This window comes from Desmodus rotundus, chromosome 1 (genome assembly GCF_022682495.2).
Source record: "Desmodus rotundus isolate HL8 chromosome 1, HLdesRot8A.1, whole genome shotgun sequence".
Taxonomy (NCBI): domain Eukaryota; kingdom Metazoa; phylum Chordata; class Mammalia; order Chiroptera; family Phyllostomidae; genus Desmodus; species Desmodus rotundus.
The window spans coordinates 21,994,647-22,018,410 of NC_071387.1; the positions used below are offsets into that span (position 1 = coordinate 21,994,647).

The 23,764-nt window shown below is 42.7% G+C and overlaps 1 long non-coding RNA gene and 1 pseudogene across 1 annotated transcript in view; both read left to right on the top strand.

Moving 5' to 3' along the window:
- Positions 1 to 23,764, top strand: part of LOC139440790 (uncharacterized) — a 110,312-nt gene that overhangs the window by 52,176 nt on the left and 34,372 nt on the right. The gene's annotated exons all lie outside the window — the stretch shown is intronic.
- Positions 1 to 23,764, top strand: part of LOC112304348 (charged multivesicular body protein 1B2-like) — a 44,931-nt pseudogene that overhangs the window by 147 nt on the left and 21,020 nt on the right.

The following is a 23,764-nucleotide window of genomic DNA, read 5'->3' on the forward strand; positions in this document are numbered from 1 at the left end:
CCTTTGTAGTTCTTGGCGCCTGGCTTTTCTTGAAGCTCAAAGTATTTTGCAAACATTAGCTCATTAATCCTGCCAAAAGCCTGTGAAGTGGGTAGGTGTGAATGTCTGATCCCCATTTGAAAACCTTGAATTTGAAGGGGAAAGGGCCTCTAGCCAGTGACTAGTGCATGGCTGGGGAGAGGCCCCGAAGTCTGGACTAAATTGAATAGTAATATTTGGGGGGGGGTGTTGTAAGTCATTATTCTACCAGAGGAGTAGTGGATGGTGGGAAAAGCATGCCTGAGCTCTGGAACCAGCCAAATCCACATACCAGGGCTAGCTGGGCTTCTACAGCTCTGTGAATTTGGGCAAGTCCCTCAACTTCTGTGAAATTCAATTTCCCCTTGAAAAGGGGGGTGATGATACATAACACTTCACCAATTCACAGTCTGGGAAACATTAATGCAAAGTTTATCTCAAAGTCATTTGATTACCGGAAGTTTCAATAAATATATTTAAGAGATTTTGATTAGAGAGATTTTTGCTAAAACTCACCAGATATCTGGCACGCAGTTACATGGATTTTGTCTTCCAGTGAGTGAGTTCAATGCATTGAGCTCAGATAGGGAGTGAATAGGGATGGTGGTGATCCAGGTGGGACAGCAGGAGTAGGAATGAGGTCCTGGAAACAGCACTCTTGGTCTTGTTCAAAGAAACCAACCAACCAACCTGAGTTCAGTTGTTTAGAGATAAAGCTGAAGAAGGGGCTCATAACCCACTAAGTGGGGAAGGGGCTATGTAGATGATGGGTAGTCCATTTCTCCTTGGAGACTCAGAAGGCTTGAGTAGGGAGCCATCCTGGTCAGATCTGCAGTGTGGAGACTCCCTGGCTCAGCAGAGAACACCACAGACTTGGCAGGTGGTGGGTGAGATAATTCACTGAGGTATGGGATGAAAATTTTTATGACTTCTCCGTAGCTATTTTCTAACACTTACTGTCTTAAAAATTATTTTTGTGTTTATGTTCAAAAGCAAATAATATATTTCAACATAGTATATTTGTGTGTGTGTATGTGTTAGAGAGAGAGAGAGGAAGCTAGCTATACAAATTTTTTTACTGATGGGGCACATAATCGAAGGTTTGGAGGCCACTCATTGCATGAGAAAGGGAGAGACTGATGCAGAATCTCACATGAAATTTCCTTAAGGCATCTGAGAGTTAGTTAATGGAAGCCTGGTTGGAACAATGATTTGAATGGAAACAGAATAGAAAGAATATAAAAACCCTATTACACAGGAAGAAAAAAGCAGGACTTGATAATTCTTGGTCACAAAGAGCAAGTTATTAGAGAAGAGGGAAGAGGCAAAGCTGAGTGGGAGGTTTCAATCCTTGACCTCTTAAGAGACTACTGGCACCACCAGAGAAAACAAGGAAGGACAAAGAGGAAACTGGCTGGAGGAAAGGTGAAGAGGTCTGCCCAGGCCAAGTGGGATGGAAAGTAATGGCAGGAGAGAGGGAGAAGTTGGAGATGAAAGCCTTGGGCTTGGAAGAGATTCCTGGCTAAAGGCAGAGGAGGGGTGGGGGGAGGGGCCTCCTGCAAAGATGAGTGGAGGAATGGGATCTCCCAGGGAGGAGAGGACAAAGAGTCGGCACAGAGGGGAGGAAAGTTCTTATCTCTAACCAAAATCAGTGTTAGAAAGCCCACTGCCAGAGGTCAGCCGCCATTTCAAGTGGTCTCAAGTTTATAGACTCACAGAATATCTGAGTTTGAATGGCCTGTAGAGACTTTTCTAGTTTCTGGTTGTCTTGGTTTAAGTAGGTTTTTAAAGTCACAACATTAACATACTCACAATGTGTCAGCGAGAACTCTTAGTTGCAAACAGCAGAATCCACACTGGCTAATTTAAGCAGAAAAGGGAGTTATCTAAAGACATTAAAAAGGACATCAGAGAATCCTTAGGAAAGCTGAAGAAATAGATTTGAGGCTGTGCTTCCAGGATCAATATTTAAAACCACAATACACTGGACTATTGTTTGGCAACGGAAAGAAGTGAAGTACTAATGGAGGCTACAACATCGATGAACCTTGAAAACATGCCAAGTAAAAGAAGCCAGTTGCTGAGGACCACATATTGTATGATTCCATTTATATGAAATGTCCAGAATAGGCAAGTAGAAAGCTGATTAGCAGTTGCTTAGGGCTGGGGAATGGGAAGTTGGGAGGTGACCAAGCAACCACAGCTAAGAGGTACGGAGTTTGGTGGGGAAGTAATAAAAATGTTCTAAAAGTCATTGTAATGATAGACACACACCTCTGTGAATGTCCAAAAAACAAACATGGAATTGTATACTTTGAGTGAACTGTATGGTATATAAATATATCTCAATAAAGCTATTACACACACACACCCCATAGAAAGGCAGATGGGAAGAGGATCATTGCTGTCTCTACTGCCAATGCCCAACAGGAAATGCCCCAAACTTAGCTTTATTGCAAACTCCGCTCTCAGGTGCCTGGTACCACTTCTGCCTCAGGGACTCAGCCAAGCAACCACTAGCTTTCCTAAAAACACCAGCTTCGCTCCCACCCATATAAACACATAGAAGTTCTGGGAAGATTCCATTTCTTCAAAAGGCTCACTTATAGTTTGAAGTCCCGCATGGAGGTTTCTGACAGATGAAACCAAGAACATGCTGTGTATGTGTGTGTCACCTAGCTACAAGGGACTCTAAAAATTTCAATTCTGATCACTCCATTGGGAACCAGGAGAATGTCCTAGAGAAAGACTAGTCACAAGATGATGGGGCCGTGACCAGCATGGCTCAGTTGCTTGGGCCCATAAAATGAAACGTCAGCAGTGTGATCCTGATCAGGGCACGTGCCTGGGTTGCGGGTTTTGTCCCTGGCCTGGGTGTGTATGAGAGGCAGCCAATCCAAGTTTCTCTCTCACATCAATGTCTCGCTCCCTCTTTTTCTCCCTCCCTTCCCCTCTCTATAAAAACAAATAAATAAAATCTTTTTATTTTAAAAAAGATGATAGCAAGGGAGGGATGAATAGTCAGAGCACAGAGGAGTTCTAGGACAGTGAAACCACCCTGTATAATACTACAACGATGGATACATATCATTATATTTTTGTCCAAATCCATAGAATGTGCAACAACACCAAGAATGAACGCTAACGTGAACCAGAGACCTTGGGTGGTAATGACATATCAATGTAGGTTTATCGACCCTAACAAATGTACCACTCTGGTGGGGGATGTGGGTAATAGGGAAAATACTCATGGGGTGGGGCAAGGGGCATATGGGAAACCTCTACACCTTCTGCTCAATTTTACTGTGAACTTAAAACTTATTTTAAAAAATTAGAGCTATTTTTAAAAAAAGGATAACAGGCAGCCACAAATATAACAAATATCCACAATTAAACTATATCATAGAACCTCAAAACAAAAATTAATAGAACTTGGTAGCTTTTAACAGTCCCCCTAAGAGGACTTTAACTCTAGAAGTAAAAAGCAGCCACATAATGTAGAAAGAGTGGGTAGACTGGTGAGGTGGAATGACCACTGGCTTTGGAACCCACCAGTTCTGGGTTTGAAACCAGGCCTGCCCCTTACCTGCTGTTTGATCTCCACAAGTCACTTAATGTCACGGAACCTCACCTGGAAAATGACAACAACAATGCCTACTTCACAGGGTTTTATTTCTAGGACTGGGAGAATGAAAGCTACGTAAATCTTAGTTCCTGCCCATACAACAAGGAAAACAAATGTTATTATTTCTATTAATTTTATTAGACCAGACTCAACTGTATTCCAATTTCTATGTTTTCAGAATATGTAAATGATGTGCTATCACTATATTTATTTCTTATAACAAGCTTGTTCTTTTTAAGTTTCCTCTTGTTGCTTGTGGGAGTTTTAAAAACTCAACTATATGAGAACTATATAGAAAAAACACAGAAAGAAAAGGCAAAATGTCAGCAATGAAATGTTTTCCTTTTTCTTTCTGCTTTCATGACTTCCCATTTGTTTTCTTTTAATGGTAAGAGTGTTGGGGTTTTTTTGTCCAAGAAGCAGATGTAAGTAAACAATCAAACAAAACAGAAAGTGAAGAGGAAAGTTCTAGGAGCCTAGCCTGTAGAAGAAGAACCAGCCGCTCCTTCTCCATTCAGTAGCCATGTCACCTGCTGTGTAGAAGCGAGCCCTCATTAGGAGCCCGCAACATCATCACATGGACCACCAGCTCCAAGGTGTGTCACCAAACCTCTCCTTATCTACTCATTCTGTCATGGTATTCCAGGTACCACCTCGGGTCAGAAAATAGAGGAACTCTTCACGCGTTTTCCAGAAACCCCTAGGATTCAATACTCTTCCCAGGAAGTTTATTGCATGGGGTCCAAGTCTCGTGTTATTCATGGGTTACTTAAAGCAGGATGACAACTCTAGTCTCCTGATTCCCTAGCTAGCATCCTTGTCATTCTCCTGCCCCTTGTCAAATCTGACTCTCAAGGAGCCCATTTACCATAGGGAGTAAATAACTAATAAACATGGTAGATCCTTCAGGGTCCCCAGTAATAGTGATACCACTCTCTTGATTGCATGTTCTGTATCTTTCTGGTGCTCAGTGCTTTCTTAGCTTCTGATGGCTTCATTGGCAGACCTTCTTATATTAAATCATGACCACCTGATATTCGGGTAATATTTGAGGGTACAAAGGACCAAGACATGAAAAGCTAATGTGTTAGTGCCCAAAGTTGTTCAAATAGCCATGAAGATAAAAACATGTGCTATAATGGAATGGGAACATAATTTGCTATGTCTCCATCTGACTTATACATAGCTTCTCAGAAATACATGTTTGATGTATTTGACCATGTCCCTGATTTTCTTACTGTCTTCTCTTGGCTCCCTATTTCTTTTGCTCCTAGATTCACACTCCGTAGGAAGGCCTCTTATGTGAGAATTTTCCCTTCTCCTCTAATTCTACCTCCTGCTTCCTCTGAGACTCATTCATTCTCTGATCTGACCACACAGAAGACTTCCTGGCTCCTCCAGGGAAAAGCAGAGGCTCTCCCTTGTTTGTTCCAAAAGCACGGAGGCTTTATCCAATAGTCAACCCACAAACTTTTGCTGAGGTCCTACTATAAACTCTGCACTGTGCTCTCATAACCCCTTACACTTACATCTCACTTTTTACAGTAAATGTCACTCTGGGTATCATTATTCGTTTACCTATCTGGAAGGTACAGCCTGGCAACAGCTGTGTGGAATGTTTGGTTAAGACAATGGCACCATTTCCTCTTTCTCCACACCCGCCCAGCTAGAGTGACCTGTGCCCTCGATTCCTGAGCCCAACCCAGAACAAGGAGAGCCTTGGATCCAGCCTCAGGGCACCCTGAGAGACGTCATGTACTTTTGTGCCTGCTGCCTATCATCAGTTCATTAGTAGACACCATGTGACTGGGATTCAGGCTCAGTGTCCCTGCCAAACATGTCATTTCACTATTGCCATGGAGCCTAACCTGGTGTGTGGGTCTTTCCAATCTTCCTGCCCCATGCAAGAATCTTACTCCAGAGGCTAAAATTGTCCCAGGGAGACCCAGTGGTGCCTGGGGTTCTGCTTGCCATGTTAGGGAACAGGACCCTCCCTGTTGGTACTGTAATCGCCTGCTTCAAGGGCCTTTGCAGCTGGACACTCAAGGAAGCATCATACATGGGCGTGTTTAACCCTTATTCCCCACAAGCTGAATTGAACTTCCCTCCTGAACTGGCCTGCCCCTTTGGACCGTGGACTACTCCCTTAAATATTTCCTCCAATGAGAAAGGCAGGCTGCCCCAGCCTCTGCCTTGCCCAAGACATCTCTTCCTCCCCTGAGAAAGTGTGCTCGGTAAGGACCGATAGTAAGTTTTGAGCTGAAGCTTTGCCACACCCCTGGAAAAAAAGCCAAAATGCCAGGAAAAGAAGGGTGATTAAAATAGCCACACAGAGGGACTTCTACAGAGTTTCATTAAAAGGATAGGAGGGAACATATGAAGAAAGAAACTTACAAATGGATATGAAAAGTCTAAAAGAATGAAAATATCATGGTCTCTGAATGTTTGCATCTAAAAAAAGGATTGCCCACTTCAGTAAAGCATTTTATGGAAAATAATAATATTAGCTAATATTTATTGAGCACTTAGAACGGGCCAGGGATTCTGCTAAGTGTTTTACATGCATTTTCTTATTTAATCTTTACAGAAGCCTTATGAAACCTGTTCATTTAATAACCCTACTTAAAATTTTTTTTACATTAAAAGGATCATACACCCAATTTCCTTTTTAAAAAATAACTTTAGTTTCTAAATAAATATATATTTTTTTCTAGATGGTGAGTTAAGAGAAGTTTCAGAATATTTTTTAAGTCTTTTCCTATGTTCAACACATTACATGTATGAATAATCTATATTGCCAATAAAGGAGAAGCAAAAGTAGAAGATATTATTACAATAATTCCTCTTTTTAATGTATTTTTTAAAGTACTGGGGCCATGATAACCCTACCTTTGAGGAGAAGAAACGGCCTAAAGAGATGAAGTAACTTGCCTTGCAACTAGAAACTAAGAGAATGCCCATCAATGGGAAAATGGTCGAGTAAATTATGGTCTCTCTTAGCCATGAATTAAATCACCACAAAGAATAAATTTAAACTGACTTAGGAAGGGATTTTTCTAGAGGAGTTGAGAAAAATAGCCAGACACAAATAAGTGTGTATACTATGGTCCCACATCTGTTTGCCAATGAAATAAACCTCTTGTCTGTATGTGAGTGTATATATTTATGTGTATACTTACAGAGTAACATACATAGTATAATTCTACTTCAGGAAAAACATAGAGCCCTATGTTTGTGCATTTATACTTGATTATGTGTGAATGAGAAAAGAGAAAGTGATGGAAGAGTTCTGTTGACCTTGGCTAATTGGGAGGGGACAGGGGAGTAGGTAGGATAAGAGAGAATTGGGGTTATGTGTTTTTGCATCATGAAAAGCATGCATTGCTTTCAGAATCTGAAACCATCACATAAAGACAATGATTTATAATAAATAACTGTTTTCCCATAGTTACATACTCTCCATCTCAATGCTAAACAGTGAAAAAGAGAAAAAAGAAAAGAGAGGTCTGTAGTCTAACAGTTCCCCACTGCACGCAAGGGTTTGGGCCCATAGAGGGTTTTCGTGTTCCTCAGTTTCACTGTCATATAGGATCAAACATGTTTGAATCATGATTTTTCCAGACACTGCCAGTTACATGGCCAAGGCCACACAGCAGGCATCAGGAGAAGCCTAAATGGCAGCTCACAGTTTTGGACTCCAAATTCAGTGCTCTCATGTTGAAAGTCTAAAATTATGTAACGAAGAAACACATTTTAAAATGCCAACTTTTAAAACTGTGTAAGAATCAATCTAGTTAATGCAGTGAAAACTCCTAGAGGTATAATGTATCATTATTATAATGACCTCTTAGCTTACTCTTTGCCTATCATTAGAGTTAGACGCCATCAGTTACATGAGTAGTGCGTGTCCTTGATTATAACCTCACACATTCATTCAACAAACATTCATTGAGCATCTAATATGTGCCTGGCACTCAGTTAGGTGCTGGGTTGGCCTTATAGTCTGAACAAACACTTTCCATGGGCTTTTGGCCAAGAGCAATTAGTACATGCCTCCAACATTTTTCCTTTTAAAAGTTAAGAGACCATTTTATTAAACTTGAAAGTTTAGTAAACATTAAAGACTTTCTAACTTTAGAAGGACTCTGAATCAGAACACACAAGAAATAAGCATCATTTAGAGAAAGAAACAGAGACTACAAATACATCCGGCATGAATGAGCATGAGGGATGGCGAACAGCACCACCATCTTTGAGCGCACACTATTGCCAGGTGCTTTCTGCGTGTCATTATAATAAATGCTCACAGTAGCCCTAGATGGAGGGGACTGTTATTATTCAGTTTACCAGTGAGGAGATTGTAGTTCAGGGAGATAGGAAAGAATTTTCCCAAGGTCCCATAGGGAAATTTTCCCATAGGGAAAGCTTTGGAGCTAGGATTCAAGTACAAACTTGTCTAACTAGAAAAATCATGGAGTTCCTTTACTAATTTGTCCCACTTGCAAAGGAGACTGTTCCCCCAAGAGCACATCAGGTTTACATGGCTAAGGTGAAACCACCGAGGTGGGTGAGTATGTCCACCCCCTGGGCCATGTGCCCAGAGTAGAGGTCTCTTGTTTACCCTGGAGTTGAAACCCTGACATTTCCTGGTGCCCCATCACCTGCCAGGCGCTGCTCTTGATCTTGTTCTGGTACTGTACACAGGTTGTTCCAAATCCTAATTGGCTAAGTGGCCTCTTTGCTTCCTGGTTTGTCAGCCTTATACTTTCCTTCAATGCAACCATCAGAGTCTTCTTAAAGCTCAGATCGGGCCAGTTCTCTTTTCTGCTCAAAGTATTCCAATGACTCAGGGTCTTACATATTCCACACCCCCTTGACCTCCCAGCTTACTTTTCTCCCCTCACTGCCTTGTCTCTGGCCCTTTTAGTGCATGAAGTTGGGGATCCTAATTGATCTGTTTAAATTTATCTTTCAAAGAATTGTTTTCACTTGCTTTTGTGAGGGCATCACACATTCCTATGCAGTTGTAAGCCTCCCTGCTGGTCCACAGAGACTCCGGGCCCACTCCAGTCTGAGGCTTTGGCCCTTGCTGTTCCCTTGGCCTGGAATGTCTTCCCATGGGTATCCAACGGCTCATCTCCTTCCCCGCATCAAGTCTTGGATCTTTGTCATCTCAAGGATCCCTCCTCTCCTCACTGACCACTTTATTTAGTACCACACATTCCTTTCTTCCAGAACTCGGTATCTGCACTACCATCATTTTCTCCAATGTCACTTATCACCTTCTCACCTTCTGATATACTAGATAATTTACTTATTTGTGTTGTTATTGCCTGTCTCCCTCTCCTAGAGTATAAGGACCATGAGGTTAAAAATTTTAATTTGTTCACTGATGTATCCCCATCACTTAGAGCAGTGCCCGGCATGTAGCAGGCAGTCACCAGACACTTGCAGAACTGAGGAAGGAACCCTCTCCCCCACCTAGTAAGAATGACTGTTGTTATCCCCATCTGAAAGCTCAGAAACTCAAGATCAGACGTTTATGCACAAAGTCACCCACTGGAGAGTGCCCGAGCTGGGATTCAGAACCACGGTGATTCGTCAGGGAGGAAGAGAGGAAAGAGGGGAGACAGAGGATGCCTCTCCCACACTGGACTCTCCCAGCTTCACACTTCCCGCCAGCAACCCCAAACACCATGGCCTCTGTCTTCTACAGTGACAGCAGGAAAGCGTGGGAGTAAGCAAGTGGGGACATCCTCTGCCATTGCTGGCTGTCCCTGCCAACGTCCTCCAAGAGCCCAAACTGAGAGCCAGGCGATCTGCTTCCAGGAAGGAAATCAAAAAGAGGTGCTAACAATACAAGAGAATGTTACAGGAGTGAGCCCAGGAGCTGGACACTTTGAGTCCTTCACATGAAAGCTTCTTTATACACACGTAAGGCCAAATCTGAAAATGAGCAGGTGTGATAAGGTAGCCTCGGCTCTGCTGGAAAGGTTCCTGTTTGCCCACCACGAAGTGCCTACTGTTGGGGCTACCACATAGCCCCACCTCCCTCTGACATCAAACACCTCTGAGACAGTGAGTACCGAGTAGTGATCACTCTGAGGCAGCAAGTCAACACAGCCTCCAGAAGGTCATAGGTGTGCTCGTCCATTTCTTTTTTTTTAAAATGTGGATTGTATTCTATCTCTTCTCTAGGCCCTAGGCTAGGCCCCAAGGACACAGTATGAATCACATTGTCGCTTTCAGGGTGTTGGCATTCTAGTAGAGAGGCAGACACACAGGCAACCACAATGGCTGTGGGAGAAAAGACCAAACAGCTGAGGGATCCCAGCCCCCCAAGTCTTCCCGAAAAGATGCCATTGAAGACAGTGAGGTTCCCTTTGGAGCACATGGATTGGCAGGACTTCAGAGTGCTCAGTTAGGCCCTAAGCCTGCCACCTCCAAAGAGCCAATGGGGAGGCTCCTATAATACCCGTACCTGGAATGGACCCTGAGAAGCAAATGGCCTACAGGTCCCTGCTGTAAATGAGGGGTTAATGATTAACTAGGGCCCCAGTGTCTGCTCTGCGCCATCCTGAGCTCAAGGAACTCCTCACAACCATTTATTGGGCCAACCCCTATGCAGCGTACTTGTCATTCATTATCTAATTTAATTGTTACAATAATCATTTCACAAATGAAGAAACGGAGATTCACGCAAGTGAAAGGCTTCATGCAAAAGCTTCAGAGCTGAAGGTAGTGTGAGAATCCAGGATTTAGACCTCAAAATCCAGTGCTCTTTCCATAACACAGAGCCCTTCCTCCTTCCACTCCACACTAGCACTGCTCACAGACCTGTGGTTATTCTTAGCTCTCAAATCAGTGTCTTGGAGAAGTTGGAACAACACCTGCTACTATGGGCCAAAAAGGAGACCGATAGAATTTTTGTGGTTGCAGTGACTCAGGTTTAAATTTCAGCTCTCATTAATTCCACTTGCCACCTCAGGGAATTTGCTTCACTTTCCTGCTGCCATAGATTTTCCTTCTGGAAAACGGAGATCACCGTGTTGTTGTGAGGCTTCGGTGGAATGAAGTCCACGCTATGGCCTGAACCGAGCAGGCCTTTCTTCCGGAGAGCCCTGGGCTAAGTGTTCCTGACAAGGTTCCGCTTTGGGAGACAAGTGAAGATAGACAGTGACCACTTGCCAAGGGGTTGTCATCATGTCCTTCTTCAGTTAATTTTTTTTGCCATAAAGAGGGAAATGAAGCACTATCTTGGATCTATCGTCCTTGAAAATGAATTCATTTATTTATTGTTAGGACATTCTTTACACTCTTCCCAAATAGCCTGCGAATGGTCATGGTCGACCGAAAGGGAGTGTGGACCACTGCCCAATCCTGCCTCCACACCGAGCTGAGTTCTTTATTTCCTGGCAGTTTGTCAACCATCAGTTACAAGCCCTTTGCTGCCAAAGGTGTTTGGCCCCAAGTAATTACTAAGGGAATGTGATGATTTCCGGCATGGGAAACACAGTGTGAGTCCCACTGTAATTACTAGGGGACCCATGAGGTATAATTACCAAACAGGCTGCACAAAGGACATCTATTGGCACCGTCAGATCAGCCTGCGTCCTCGTGACACAGCAGCTGTCAAGCCTTTTTACTGCATGAACGTGGGTATCCTAACTGACCTGATTTTTTTTTTAAATGAAACCTTTTTCTTTTAAAATGACTATGGATTCGGTTGTAAGAAATAATACAGAGTTGTAAGAGATAATGCAAAAAGATCTGCAATGGACCTTTTACCCAATTTCCCCCAAGGGTAGCATCTTGAAAGATTCTAGTGCAGTATCACAGTCAGGATACCGAATGGGTAGAGTCAAGATACACAACCGTTCCATCACCCCGAGGGTCCCTCACGTCGCCCTTTTAGAGCCACACTCACTCGCTTCTTTCCCCACACCCTCCTTAACCTCTACCAACCACTGACCCGCTCTCCATCCATAATTTTGTCATTTTCAAAATGTTACAGAAATGGTATCGAACAGAAAGTAACCCTTTGGGGTAGGCTGTTTCTCGTAGCACGGGCTTTTTCTCTTCGTCTGACACTGTGGCGATGCACCCACATTGCCTCATGTATCCCCCTTTTTCCTTCTGAGGAGCATTCCGTGGATTGGATGTACTGTAGTTTGTCTCACCGTGGAAGGACATCTGGGTTGTTTCCGGTCTGGGGCTAATGTGAATAAAGCTGCTGTAAACATTTGTCTACGGATTTTTGTGTGACTGTAGTCTTCATTTCTCTGGGGGGAAAAATGCCCAGGGGTGCAGTTACTGGGTCATATGGTTTTTGCATATTAGATTCTTAAGAAACTGCCAAACTGTTTTTCAGAGTGCTATCCTATTTTACGTTCCCATCAGCAAACACGTTAGTGATCATACGAGCTTCTCCACATATGCTACGCGTGCCTTTTATTCTCTTTAGTTTGTTTGTTTGTTTGTTTGGTTGGTTGGTTGGTTGGTTGGTTTGGGGCTTTATTGTACTGGCTAGAACCTTCAGCAGCATGTATATTTCATAAAATGAATAGGGGAGTAGTTCCTTCTCTTATGTTTTCTGGAAGATGTTGCACACAACTGGTGTTAATTCTTTAAGTGCTTGGTAGAATTTTCAGTGAAACCACTTGGGAGTGGAGGGGTTTTTTTAGTTTTAAATTAAAAATTCAAATTATATAATAGTTATATGGCTACTAAAATAATCTATTTTATATTGAGTGAGTTTGGTGCTTTGTATTTTTTCAAAGAATTTCATCCATTCATCCAGCTGTCAGATGTATGTATATAGTTTATACTATTATCTTCAAGGTCTGTAATGTTACTGTCTATTTCTTTCCTGATATTGGCAATTTGGATCTTCTCCTTTATCGCTGCTATTTGGTTTTGGTTTTGTTTTTTGCTGGAAGTTTGTCAATTTTATTAATCTTCTCAAAGAACCAGCTCTTCGTTTCACTGATTTTCTTTTTTTCACTATATTTTATTGATTACGCTATTACAGGTGTCTCATTTTTTCTCCCCTTTATTCCCCTCCACCTTGCTTCCCCCTCCCACCCCCATTTCCCCCGTTTAGTTCATGTCCATGGATCATCCATATAAGTTCTTTGGCTTCCCCATTTTCCATTTCTATTCTTAACCTCCCCCTGTCTATTTTGTACCTACCATTTATGCGTCTTATTCCCTGTTCCTTTTCCCCCATTCTACCCCCTCCCCCTCCCTGCTGATAACCCTCCATGTGATCTCCATTTCTGTGATTCTCTTCCTGTTCTAGTTTGCCTAGTTCGGTTTTGTTTTTGTTTTTATTTAGGTTTGTTTGTTGATAGTTGTGAGTTTGTTGTCATTTCATTATTCATAGTTTTGATCATCTTCTTTTTCTTAGATAAGTCCCTTTAACATTTCATATAATAAGGGCTCAGTGATGATGAACTCCTTTAACTTGACCTTATCTGGGAAGCACTTTATCTGCCCTTCCACTCCAAATGATAGCTTTACTGGATACAGTAATCTTGGATGTAGGTCCTTGCCTTTCATGGCTTGGAATACTTCTTAGGATCTAGCCCCTTCTTGTCTGTAAGGTTCCTTTTGAGAAATCAGCTGATAGTCTTATGGGAACTCTTTTGTAGGTAACTTTCTCATTTTCTCTTGCTGCTTTTAAGGTTCTCTCTTTATCTTTAATCTTGGCTAACGTAATTATGATGTGCCTTGGTGTGTGCTTCCTTGGGTCTAACTACTTTGGGACTCTCTGAGCTTCCTGGACTTCCTTCTATTTCCTTTGCCAGTTTAGGGAAGTTCTCCTTCATTATGTTTTCAAATAAGTTTTCAATTTCTTGCTCTTCCTCTTATCCTTCTGGCACCCCTATGATTCAGATGTTGGAATGTTTATATTTGTCCCGGAGGTTCGTAAGCATCTCCTCATTTTTTTGAATTCTTGTTTCTCCATCTTGTTCTGGTTGAATGTTTTTTTCTTCCCTTTGTTCCAAAAACCATTCATTGAGTCCCAGTTTCCTTCCCTTCACTGTTGGTTCCCTGTACATTTTCCTTTTTTCACTTTTCATAGCCTTCACTTTTTCCTTTATTTTGTAACCATACTCAACTGTTTCTGTGAGCATCCTGATTACCAGTGTTTTGAATTCTGCATCTGATAGGTTGGTTCTGTCTTCATTGCTTAGTTCTATTTTTGAAGCTTTGATCTGTTCTTTGTTTTGGGCCATATTTTTTGTGTTGGCACACGTGTTATGTAGTAAAAGGCAGGGCCTTAGGTATTTGCCAGGGCAGGGCAACCCAGGTCACTGCGTTGTGGCATTGTATGTAGGGGAGAGGTCCTAGAGGGAACAATGATGCTTGCTCAGCTCTTGGCAGACTTTCAGTCACTTCTTCTGCTACCCACAGGCAAATTGGGCCCTTCTGGTGCTGACTCCCAGATAGGTGGGTTTGTGTATGTTCTAGGACCCTGGGGGTCTCTCCAATGTGCTGTCCTGTGATCAACCCCCACAGGTTTTTTCAGTCAGAGGTTTTGAGGCTTTATCTCCTTGTAGTGGAACCCTGGGTTGCATGGCCTGTCTCACTCCCCAGTTGTTCCTCCTGGTTTATCCGCATGCAAATGTGGGACTGCCTGCTCTGCCAGCTACCACCTTGCCACGAGTCCTCTCCACCCCGGCTGCTTATGTCTGTCTCTGCTACTGGCCTGGAAGAATGTTTCTTCTTTACCTCCTTGGTTGTAGGACTTCCATACAGTTTGATTTTCTGGCAGTTTTAGTTTTTAAATGTGTTGTTGTCCTTCTTTTGGTTGTGCAAGGAAGCAAAATATATCTACCTACACCTCCATGTTGCCTGGAAGTTGTTTCATTGATTTTCTCTATCATTTTTCTGTTTTCGGTTTCATCAGTTTCTTAAATTATCTTTGTAATTTACTTCCTTCTTCTTGCTTTGGATTTATTTTACTTTTTTTTTTTAGGTTCTTAAGGTGGAAAGCTAGATCTATTCTAATTTATGCATCAGTGCATTTCCATTCCAGCACTGTTTTCGCTGTGTCCCACAAATTTCAGTGTATTGCATCTTATTTGAATACAGTTTAATGTATTTTTTTATTTCCCTTGAGAGTTCTCTCTTGGCCCATAGATTACATAGAAATGTGTTGTTTCATTTCCAAATGTTTGGAGATTTTCCTTTTATCTGTCATTGATTTCTATTTTGATTCCATTATGGTAAGAAGACACATTCTGTAAGATTTCTAATGTTTTAAATTTTTGAGGTTTATCTTATGGCCCAGGACATATTTTGTGTATGTGGAATCTGTACTCTGCTATTGTGTGTTCTGCTGTTGTTGGGGTGAGTGTTCTGTGTCAATTGCATCGTGTTGAGTGGTGGACATTTTCGCAGGGTGTTGGGTTCTGTGTTGACGGTTCTTCTTCCAAGGACTCCAGTGATGTGAATTTAAATTTTTTAATACCCCACAAGTCCCTGAGCTTCTGTTCTTTTTGTAGCCTATTTTCTCCGTGTTGTTTAGAACAGAGATGATGTTACTTACTTCTTTCTTTCCAATGTGAATGACCTTTATTTCTTCTCCCTGCCCAATTCTTCTCACTTAGACTTCCAATACATGAGTTGTTAGGAATAAAAGAATTTTCATATAAGCAATTGAATAAAGGTGGAAACTTAGAGAGACTGGTAGAGCCCTGGAGCCAGTTTTCACTTCCATGGCATTTGCCAAGCCTGATACATGTGAGCATCATCTGGCTACCTTGTGGCAGGTGAGTGACAGAAGATAAGTCTAGGTCCCCGAGGAGTGTCATCTGAATCCATAAAGCCAGGCCCTCAAATGTCTACCCCATCTTGTGTATGGGTAGGAATCAACTTGGTATCCATTGCCTCAAAGAAGACTGCAAAGAAAACTTTTTTTCTCCCATACTGGTGCCAAGTGGAGGTGTAGGGGAAGATCTCCCTTAAGAATTAATAACCACAAGCTACCTCCAATGGGTTGTACCCTTACGTGAACCATTTTTTACATGGAATTGCATTCAGTAACAGCTTTGAATTCCAAAAGCTTTAAAAACTAATGCAGATCCGTACTATGGTATACTCTAGGTTTTCTTAAAGAAGTCAATGAAATGATTTGGAAGAACCCAACAAAGAAAAGTCAAATCCTATTTAGAAATTATTTTCTTTTCTCCATCTCTCTGTTTTTCTTCCCTTCATTCCTCCCGTGGGTATCTCAATGCCATGCTGTTTTCTCCTCCAACGTTACCTTCACCATAGGGCTCTCCCATCGTGCCTCCTGACCGGCAGTGACCAACAGAATTTCTTTCACCATATACAGGCTATGCTAAGCTGATTCAAGCTGACTAGAGAATAACAAGGCTCCATGTTCCTGATCCTCTTCCCTTCCAAAGACCCCTAGTAGATTGAGGTTCTTCACTATTATTCTTAAATTTTTAGCTGATTTCAATTTTTACTTTGTTCTACCACAAAATCTAAGCTACCATGTTAATTAAATAACCTGCGCAAACCAGCAGTCACACAGACAGAACCACATCACCACCAACATTGAAGATCATCCGTGTGCATCCCTGAGCAGTCTGTTGGGGGAACCTAAGGTATAAACTATAGACATGAAGGGAAGGGACCTTTTACCAGGGTTCTTGTGTGGGAGGAAGAAACACACACCATTGTGAAATGCTTTGCTATATAAAAGTATCCCATGGAATGCAAATGGACAAAAGATGTCCCAACCACTCCATGCCACTTTGTGAGAACTTCGGAGTACCAGGAAATGTCATGAACAGAAATACTTGCAATTATAAAGGATAGTAATTATTCCTACAACAGTCATCATCGGAATTACAAAACTTCTTATTGTTGTAATCAATTAGCTTCACGATGACATGGATGCACTCCCTCATGTGTTTCTTTCTCTAAGGCCATGGGTACCTTAGATGACCCACCACAAAAGTATAATTTTTCACAAGAACATCACACAGACCATGTCCTAAATATCAGATTCCAATTCAGCCACATGTATTGAGAGCCTACTCATACACAATCCTTACAACAGCCATGTGAATAGGTTGCATTTTTATACATTTCACAATACATGTAAGTAAATTAAGGTTCCAACAAGCTAAGTGATGTGTCCAAAAGTAGATATCCAGTAAATGTCGTACTTGAAATCTTAGACTGGTTCCTCTGACTATGCTCTTTCCACTGACCAACTGGGGAATTAAAGCAGGAGAGACGAGGTCTGTTACAAATGGGGACATTGTGCTGTGTCAGGAGAATTTCACCATTGTGGTCAAGTTTGTAGACCTGGTTTGGGGCAATTAGCTTCTCCTCTGTCCTAGTGTTCTAAACTCTAAGTCTTTCCATCATGTAGCCAAATTGGTCACAATAGCAACAGTGTAAGAATTTGGGGATGGCTGACAAAATTAATGAGTGAATATGTATATGTATTTCCACATTAAAATTTTTCTATTCATATTTATCATTTACTTTGCATCTCCAAAATAGGATAGGGCAGGTTTTATCATCATCACTCTGCGAATAAGGAAACTGAGGCTCAGAGAGAGTATGTGCTGTGGGTGCCCAGGACCACACAAATGGAGAGTGAAGGAGGCTAGCGCTGAAAGACAGTCTCTGACTCCAGGTTCAGTGTTCTTCCTGCTGCCCCAGAATAAGCCCAGACTCTCTCTAATGCTTCAGACATTGTCTTAAAGCCAATAGCTTCTTGAGGGACTGCGGGTGCATCTTGAAGGAGGGAGGACAGACCATAAATTCATGTATCCCCAATTGAGTACATGTTGTCCTCCATTCCCCTGGTGTTCATCTGGTTCCTCATTCATTCCCTTCCCTGAAGCACATGCCGATTGAGCAATGCCAGACACCTGACCTCCCAGGTCCATTTCCTCAGACCTTTACCTATGTAAGATAAAAAGACTAGAGTCCCACCCAAGGAGCATGGGTAGACATTTGCTGGTTGCCCCCATCACCCATTTCCCCTTTCCCTTCCCTCACTCTACCTTAACTTCCCTAATAAAGCATTTTGAGTGGAATTAATCCTGAATGCTGACTTCATGAAAAATCATCCAAGTAACCAGTTACCATGACAAAGCTCAGCATATTTTTACTGAAGTGAGGGAGAATACTGCCATGATAGAGTCATAGCAACATCACAGGGCAAAGTCGGGATGCTTGTAAGATTTTAGAGTCTGGTTTCAGATGGGCTTTCAGTGAGGGGGTGCTTAATCAAGACTGGCTCGGGATATAATAGCTCGTGACAATCAAGGGCAGAGGCAGTGTTTCAAAGAGTCTTGGAGAGAAAATAGTCATCTGACACTATTTAGTGAAAATTCCAAGTTTGATGTTCATTTGTTTATTTGTTTGTTTTGGTGAGGAATAGTTGATTTCCAAAATAGAGTAAATTGCAATGTTTATCTTCCTGGGCAAGAGTTCTTTGGATGAGCAAAGCTGCACTGATGAAGACAGTGGAATAGTAATGTTATGTTAGTGAAGATGGTCAAACAAAAATCAGGTTAATGTGGACAGTAAGCTGTGTGTATACAGAGGGATTTGGGTCTGAATCCATCCCACGAGTGTGTCCTCAATGACTTAAATGACTCAGCATAGTCTATTTCCCTGGTCGATGTGATTGGTTCAGCAGTGGTACACAAAAACCAAATCAGGCCAATAGAGGCCAATGGAAACCAATGGAGATTTATCATGCAGCTATATGCTGAGTAGACTTTCCAATATCTAGTGAATTTGAACCCTAGAGCCTGTAACCCCAAACATTGTTGGCAGTAACCTTGCAACAGTAGGACAAAATCTTCCTGGAAGAGAGCCAAAACAATAGGATAAGAGCTGAGAAGTAGGAGAAGGAAGCCAGGTTCTGGTCTAATAACTCACCTAAGCCACTGAATCAAACCTTGAAGCCAGCTCTGCTGGAACTGCATATAACTATGTAAACAATGTGTTTCCTCTATAAGCTAAGTCATTCAAGGTGAATCTACTATTACTTGCAATGCAAAGTGCCTAATCCCTGGCACATAGTTGTTACTCAAGAAATGGTAAATCTAGCCAAGACATCTCTAGCTATTACTCTGCTACTAACCAACCAAATAACCCAGGTAAGTCATTAATCCTCTCTAGGCCTCTGACTCTTCACCTATAATATTTGAACACCATGAACTAGACTCTAAGCCCCCAATCAACAACTAGATTTTATTATTTTGTGTGTTATCTTTCTACAAACTAGAATGAATTAAACTGAAAACCCCCTCCAGGTCCTGCCACATGATTCATCAAACCAGTCCTGGAGAGATGACAGACTGGTATTTGATACCAGCTTGGGTTCTTGGCTGTGATAACAAACAGGACTCTGACTTGGTCACCACTTGAGCAGATTCCAAGTAGCAGGTCAGATTTGGGAAGCTGGCTGGATAAATATTAGCCTTTATCACAACTCAAACAACCTGAACTGCCAAACCAAAGAGTTCTTGGGGAGGAATTGTGTTCCCTCTTCCGCTTTGGAGAACCAGAAATCACAATGCAATTTTGTCACACTGCCCAGAAGATAACTCTCTTTGCTAGCTAGTAAATAAAGGTGGGCACCACCCTATGTGTTTCAAGGTATTGCTTGCCCACTTTCACTGTCTCCTTCAGGGAACAAGGAGCAGGGTTGGACTAATGAGGGGTACTGCCAATAAATTGAAGGTGGGTTTTGCCTCTCGCCAACCTGAGAGCTCTGGTCATAGGAAGACCAGTCCAAAGAGTCTGAGAATTATTAAAAGATCCTGCAAAAAAGTCACATCCAGGAAAGAAAAAGTTTGCAACTTCATGTTCATGGCAGAATTTCTTCCCAAATGTCAAAAGCTGTGTGAGCATAAACAATAGGAGTTTGAGAACAGAAGTAATCATCTGGGTGATTCAAGTGAGAATGTTTTTCCCTAGCTCTGGCTGGCATGGCTCAGTGGACTGAGTGATGGCCTGTGAACTGAAAAGTTGCTGGTTTGATTCCCTGTCAGGGTACATGCCTGGGTTGCAGGCCAGGTCCCCAGTTGAGGTTTTGCACATTGAGGTTTCTCTCCCTGTCTTTCTCCCTCCCTTCCTGTCTCCTTAGAAATAAACCTTAAAAAATTTTTAAATGTTTTCCCCTAAATCATTCAATTGAGACAAAAGAATTTTCTTTCTGAATTACTAGGCAATCATCTTACTTTCAATATTGCATGTGGTACAGTTCTTTGCAGTTTTCAATGCACAGCCCCAAACAACTCTTGTTCAGGGGCCAGAACTCCTATGGCGATAATCTAGATGACCGGGAGATGAATTCTGTTGTCACACCAGCATGACGGGCCCTGGAAAGCCTGTGGCCTGGTAGGAGAGCTTGTGTCTAGGTTTCATTGAGGGAGAGAGAGACAGAGACAGAGAGAAGGGGGGCGGAAATGTGTGTGATACAAACTTACTTTTTATGCACAGAGTGTCTAATAATCCTCTTGGACAGCAGTCAGCTTTGGGCCATAAATCACCAGGACCATCCTTTCTTTAGAGAGATATCTTCAACAAGCAAATATTAGAAGGAATGTAAATTTTCTGGAAGTCTGAAAAAGATGAGTAAGCATTTCTTTTCTGGTTTTTCATGCAGAGTGCGGAGCTGCTCTCCCTCCTGAAATAAAACAGGACTGTCAACCCCACATGCTTTGCTTACCATGTCTGGAAAGTGTCACACGTCAGAGCCCAGGAGATACGCATCCCCACTGCCTCTCCCTGTGGAACAGGCAACAAGCAGCCATCCTAGAGCCGAGGCTGTCAGGCACAGAGGAACAAGTGTGAGCCACGTGAGAAGCTAAGCAGAGCTCACATGGCGGGAGAAAGAACCCCTGGTAGCCCCAGGCCTCTCCAGTGCGGATACACTGGTGCTGAGGGGATGAGTGGGAAGAGAGTGAGAGGGGGCAGAGCAGGAGCAGCCCGGCAGGCCCTCCAAACAGACCCTGGACGAGGGACTCCAGCCAAGCCCTGCCAATGCTTACTCTGAGGCTTCAGCAAGTTAGTCCTCCCTTCCATGTTCAGCAGGCTTTACACATATAACAATAAAGTAGACTGGTTCAATGAAAAGATCCATTCCATTGGGAATTGATTGAAACCCATCAATCAATTCAATCCGATGCACAGTCAGTGAATACTTCCATGTGCTTGGCCTTGGGCTCGGTGCTAGAGTCACATGTGGGCATTACACCCAGTGCCTGCCCTCAAAAGCTCCCATTTTAGTGCCTGAAGCAGAAAAACCATTATCTATGGTTGGGAAAAGTGACAATAGGTGTATGTAAAAGGGAAGAGATGAGGGGTGAGGAGTAAGGGGAGGGATGAACTCATATGAAAAGTAAGGAGGAAGAGGTCTGGGGAGACTTTGGGGGGGCGGTAGGGAGATGAGAACTGGACTCTGAAGGACCCAGTAGCATGTCAGCAAGAGTAAAGGCTGCAGGGAGACAAATGCCACGGGTGTAGGATACAGGAGAACACCCTGCTACAGCTGGCACCCCCAAGGAGGTTCCCATCTCCAAGGGCTGCGTCTTCCTTTCCTGTCCTGTGCACACTCTGGGACCTTGCCCCTTTCATGCCACTTGGTTGGTTGAGATCAAGGAAGAAGACCCCGTGAGAGCTTCCTGTTATGGGCTCGGGGAAAGATGCGTGTGGGGCAAAAAGCGGTGAGCAGAGACCACAGCTCCTTACAGCACCTCTACTGCAAAGAAGGGGTGGGGAAAGGGGAGGAGTTTTCTTAATCTTCTCCCTTTCTACAATTTTATGTAACTTCATTCCATATAGACCCGTGTATATACATCGATGTACTTGACACCATTAGTGCATTTTTGTTTTCCTCTTCTGTTTTAGCCTAACTCTCCCCTCCATCTCCCTCTCCTCTCCCCTCCATCACTGTCTCTCACCGCTCTAGCCTCCGCCCCCAGTCTCCACACTTTCACAACCTCGTGAGTCAGGGACGTTGCGGGAAACAGTTGCAGAGTATTCAAGAAGACTTTAATTAAGGGGCAGTTTCTAAGGCATGAGCAGAATAAAGGACAAAAGAGCAAAAGATTGTGAAGCAAGAGCAGATAGGCCTCTGCTGGAAGAGCCAAAAATAACAATTATAAAACACAGCAGTCACACGAAGGTCCCCACCAGGCACCATGGTGGCATATCCCTGTGTCCCTGCAGCCACCACCACTGAAAGGAGCCGGGGGAATATGTCCTGACCTCACATATCTTCCTCATTCTCATTAGAAAAAAAAATTAAATATGTTTACTGATTTTAGAGAGAGGAAAGGAGAGAGAGAGAGAAAGAAACATCAATGTGAGAGAGAAACATCGGTCAGTTGCCTCCCATGTGCACCCCAACCAGGGATCAACCCCACAACCTAGGTTTGTTCCCTGACTGGAAATTGAACCCTCAACATTTTGGTGTATGGGTAAACGCTCCAACCAACTAAGCTACACCAGCCAGGGACTCCTTCTCTTTTTTTTTTTTGCTGGAATCTCCCATGCGCCAAACCATCCAGAAGCTTAAGGGCACACTGGACTATAGACACAGCCCATGAAGGTCAGGCCTTGGGGCACATGGCTGGTTGGAAGTGTGGGCAATGGATTCAGAGACCAACAGACAATACCCAGCACAATGTAAAGCACATTCTTTCTCTGCAAACATGTTACTCTCCAGAGACCTATATATTCATATACATCATACATGAGATTTTTCTCATTGTTTCACAAAAATAGCATCGTATTTACAAACTTTTGCTTAATAGCTTTTTTCATCCAACAACATCCACAGACAAACCCTCTAAGTCATCTTGTAGAGCTGTGCTTTTTTTTCTTTTTAAAGAGCTGCAAAATTTCCCATAAGATGGATGTATGATTAGTTATTTGGTAATTCTCTTATTTTTCTGGGTTTTTTTTTTTTTCAGTATAAGCAGTGCTTCGAAAAAACATCTGTATATTCATGTCATTATGTATTAGTGTTTTTTTCTATGCTGTAAATTCCCAGAATGGAGACAGTTTTGGTTTAAGAGTGTATTTGAGAATCTCTGTACCTTCTTCTCAATTCTGTTGTAAACCTAAACCTCCTCTTGAAAGAGAGTCTTTTTTAAAAAGAGTACATTTGAGTATGTGTAAGTATAAATATTTTTAACAGACATTGTTGGAATGCAATTGTGCTACATCTGTCTTTCAAGTGCTCAAGAAGAACAGGCAAGAAGGGGAACTGAGCCAAGAGTCCCCACTCACATGTCACCTGCTCTGGGAGGCCATTCCTGAGCTCCTCACACCCTGCCCTGGATTGCCACCGCTCCTGGTCTGCTCCTCTTCATCCATACCCCACTCCATCCCAAAGACCACAAACTTGCTGAGTTTAGATCTTGTGTCTGAGCCTCTCAAAACCTCCATCATCAAACACAGAGCCTGCAATACGTTAGACTTTCTATGTTTGTTAAACAAAAGAATGAATGAACCAAGCAAAGGTGGCAAGAACGTTTCCGTTTCCCCTCTGCCTTCGTAGGCTGGGGAGGGTGGCATGGACTCAGGCCTGAGGTTCTTTGTCAGTACAGTGTTTGCCACCAAGTGGAATGTTCTATATGGTCCAATTCTTGGGTCCTGAGCTTGACAGATGAGGTACAAATGGCAAGTGGAAGAAGAACATGAGATGATCACAGACCACAGATCAGGCCTTTTTCCCAGATACATGGTGTTTGTCTCACTCTCAGGAAGAAAACATAGAAACAAAGCTACCACTTATTAAAAACCTTCAGAAAGATGCCTTGCAAGAAAGCATAGTTTCGAGGAACAGTAAGAGGAGGCCTTGTTTCAGCCTCTTCCGTTTCGGTTCATTAACTTCCTTCCTCCTCTCAGACGACTCACTGCAGAGCTTGTGTCTCAGTCCACCAGCTGATGAGGTTGATGGCAGAAGTCTTTCTCCTCAGAGTTGATGCTTTCAGAAGTAAAAGGAAATGACACAGTAACAACGATGTTTCTGTTCTTCACAAACAGAACAGGTTGTTTTGAATTATTTTGAGGGATTTTTTTTTTGCATTTTAATATTTGTCATTTTGGTGTCTC